General features: G+C 43.5%; 1 pseudogene; it reads right to left on the bottom strand.

The window, feature by feature from the left end:
• Positions 1-245: 245 nt before the first annotated feature.
• LOC123838560 (large ribosomal subunit protein uL23-like) lies at positions 246-751 on the bottom strand (annotated as a pseudogene).
• Between the last annotated feature and the right edge of the window lie 1,693 nt (positions 752-2,444).

Raw genomic sequence — 2,444 nt, 5'->3', positions numbered from 1 at the left:
TCTCATAGAAATAAAAGCACCTGTATGTGTGCACGTATATACAAGAATATTTATTGCTTGTACAGAAAAAAAAATTCCTATCAATTAGGAATAGATGAATAAATTATGGCACATTTTTCATATGACAGCCTGTTATGCAAGCATTTAACAGGGTGCATTAGAGCTATGACAGGTGACCTATGAGTTGGAGCTCCAAGTTGGAGTGATTTTCATGAGTTACTATTTTTTTTTTTTTGGTGAAAAATTTATATTTAGAGTTAGCCAGCTGGACTCAGTTTAGATGATCCCAATTTTGTTGGCAACATCCACAGCATCATAGTCAGGAGCCAGTCGAACATATGCCTTCTTCTCTCCAACAGGCCTGATCAAGGTGTTGACCTTGGCCATGTCAACGTCATAGAGCTTCTTCACAGCCTGTTTGATCTGGTGCTTGTTGGCCTTTACCTCCACAATGAACACAAGTGTGTTGTTGTCTTCTATTTTCTTCATGGTTGACTCAGCAGTCAAGGGGAATTTGATGATGATGACATAGGGATCAAGCTTGTTTCTCCTGGGGGCGCTCTTTCAAGGATATTTGGGCTGCCTTTGGAGACGCAGTGTCTTGGGTCGTTGGAATATAAGCGACGTGCCAATCTCTTTTTGTGTGTGTGTGACTGTGGACGCCTTTCAGCACCACTTTCTTGGCCTTCAAAGCCTTTGCTTTGACTTCGGCTTTGGGAGGAGCAGGGGCTTCCTTCACCTTCGGCGCCATCTTTGTGAAAGGGATTCTTGAGTGATTATTGATAAAATAATATAAAGTATGTAAGATTAATGTAGAACATTGACCAAAAAAAATATAGAATGTGCATGTATGGTGATACATGTGTCTATGAAACCATTATATTTATGCATGCATGTAAAATTATGAGTGTTCATTTAAAATTAAATTTATTACCAAGTATTATAAAATAAAAAGGTGTAGGAGTGTGCATGGGAGGAAAAGATGACTTTTGAACTGGCTGAACAACCACAGGGTTGATGCACACATTAGAATTAATTTGGGAGGAAGATTGAGAACTCTGTTCTTGCTCTGGTTCTAGTTCTTGTCAGCATCTTGGTCATGATATTAGAAAGATACAGAAACTATGTTGGTTACACTTGCAGATAAAGGAAAGAAGGATGAGATAGCTATTATGTTTGACGACAGAAATAAGATTCAAAACAAGGCAGAAGATTTAGCCCAGAGCTATAAAATGAACATTAATCATGATAAATATGAAGTCCTGCATCTAGATTTGAACATACCCATTTCCTTAAAACATCTGTGTGGTAATTATCAGTTTCTGGTCTGTGAGTTCTATGAAGTCATTGACTCTGTCTTATTTATCTTCAAGTCCCCACTACCGACTACCCAGCATAGTGCCTGGCCCATAATTGCACAGGACAGAGCCTGAATAAGGTCTGAGGGGGCCAGGGGAGACAAGATACAAAGCCAACCTGCGCAGGGGGGAAGGCAAGACACACACGAGGGGCACCTGCTGCTGTCAGATTCCATGCGGGAGCATTTTAACCTCCTAAGATCCCTGGTGAGTGAGTAATACTGATACACTTTACAGATTAAGAAAGTAAGGGTAAACTAGGTATGTCACTTGTTCCAAATTACAAAGTACTAAAAAGAAAGAATGGGGATTTGAACCCAGGGTTTCCCTGACTCCAAAATCTCCCCCACAAAACTGGTAGGAGAGCAAATGTTATTTTAAAATCATGGGCGCTTAGAGCTGGAAAATCTCAGAGGCAAGAAGTCAGGGTGCGGCTGGGGTGGGGTGCTTGAGCCCTGGGTACCCCTCGGCTATCACCGTCACCACCGCCATCTTTAACCAGAGCAGCTTTGCTTTATTCTTTTTTGCTTTATACTTCATGAGAGTTGTTTTATTTTTTGTAAGACTCCATTTAACTGAAGAATTCCTTGACTGGAAAAAAAAAAAAAAAAAGAGCTTAAAACCAATGATCTCATGCATTCCTGATCTTTATTATACACGTGAGAAAAATGGAATTCCAAGAAGATAGCGAATTGTTTGAATTCTCGAGGCCCAGCCAGGGCTGGCCGCAGACCACCAGCAGCCTGGGTTTCTCCTGTGGCCTGTGGCCTCCCGGGGTGGGAGGTGGGGGTGGGGGCTGTTTTCAGGTGGAAAGGTCCGCAGGGCCACTGTCTCTCCACTCCTCGGCCCAGACTTGCCCAAGCCACACTCCTATTACCCACATGGCTGCTTTTCCTGCCCATCCTCTGGGGGAGGGCCAGGGGCTTGCCATAAGAGGTCTGTCAATCTTTCCCTGAGTGCATCCACTTTTCCAGAAGGCCGTGCTCCCCCCAGATGCTTAAAAGCCCATTTGGGACCCCCTGTGGGGTGCCTGAGACTGCCCCACACCAGGAAGCGAGTGAGTTGCTTCTTGGTTGCTTTCCTGCC

The sequence above is a fragment of the Mirounga angustirostris genome, unplaced genomic scaffold (assembly GCF_029215605.1).
Source record: "Mirounga angustirostris isolate CCGP_5_RB_7025 unplaced genomic scaffold, mMirAng1.0.hap1 SCAF_3, whole genome shotgun sequence".
Lineage (NCBI taxonomy): Eukaryota > Metazoa > Chordata > Mammalia > Carnivora > Phocidae > Mirounga > Mirounga angustirostris.
The sequence above is the reverse complement of the archived record's forward strand: the minus strand, read 5'-3'. Positions and strand labels throughout refer to the sequence as shown.